This window comes from Sinocyclocheilus anshuiensis, unplaced genomic scaffold (assembly GCF_001515605.1).
Source record: "Sinocyclocheilus anshuiensis isolate Anshui unplaced genomic scaffold, SAMN03320099.WGS_v1.1 scaffold229, whole genome shotgun sequence".
NCBI lineage: Eukaryota > Metazoa > Chordata > Actinopteri > Cypriniformes > Cyprinidae > Sinocyclocheilus > Sinocyclocheilus anshuiensis.
Window position 1 is genome coordinate 743,389 of NW_015537957.1, and position 1,151 is coordinate 744,539.

Here is a 1,151-nt window from a genome sequence, read left to right on the forward strand (position 1 = left end):
CGGGTCGTGGAACAGCTGCAGGCCAGCGTGGCGGGGCGCCTGCCCCTCCCGGAAGCGCCGGTCAAAGCGCACCAATACCTCGTCCGGTTGACCGAGAACGACGACATCGAGGCTTACCTCCATACGTTTGAGGTTATCGCGGCCCGGGATGGGTGGGTCCCGGAAGAGTGGGCTCGCATCATCGCCCCCTTCCTCACCGGAGAAGCGCAGTGGGCCTATTATGCCTTGCGGGCACCCCCCTATGAAAAATATGACGAGCTAAAAGCCGAAATTCTAGGACCTATGATGAACGGCAGACGGTGAGAGCGCAACTGGCCCGATTGGCTCACCTGTGGCTTCTCGCCTGGTCCCCTACCGCTGACCAGGTAGCGGAGAAAGTCCTCATCGATCGGCTGCTACGGGCGCTGAGGCGCCCGGTCAGTATGCGAAATCCACAGGGCATCCACAGTCTGGTGGAAGCGGTCGAGCTGGCGGCGGCGACAAACGCTTGCGAGGCAGGGGAGAGAGCGGGCCTGGCGCCCCGCAGGGTGATGGAGCGGCGTCCGCTCGAAGGTGCACCGCGACCAGGCAGCAGACCGGCGGTCCCCGACTTTGCGGATGAGCCAATGCCCACGGAACCCCCTGCACCGACGGCCCGGGCCTGGATGGCCGGGTGTTTCCTGCATCAGGACGGACTTTCCCCTGGCCCCAGCAGGATGGTAAAGATAGAGGGGAAACCAGTACAGGCCTTCTTGGATTCCGGCAGTTCAGTCACCCTGGCCGGGGTTCCAGAAGCTCCTATTCGGACCCCTCGGCCCCAGCCGAACCGCCCGGAACGGGCCACGGCGAACCCGTCGGGGACCGCCCAGCCCGAGACCGGCGAGACCGGCCACGGACAGCGAGAGGGAGGGTGAGTGTCAGCCCGCTAATCTACCGTCTGTCTACCTTGATGTGTTTTCCCAGGTCATGACCGGGAGCTCGTTCGGAAGGGAGCAACGCGAGGACGACCGCCTGCGGAACTGCTGGGATCAAGTGCGCCGCATTGATGAGGTAGACAGGCTCCCGGGCCCCCACCCCCTCCCTCATTTTGAAATACGAAATGGTCTGCTGTACTGTGTCGCCCACAGGCGGGGGGAGGACAAATTCCTCCTGGTCGTGCCTACCACCAAGAC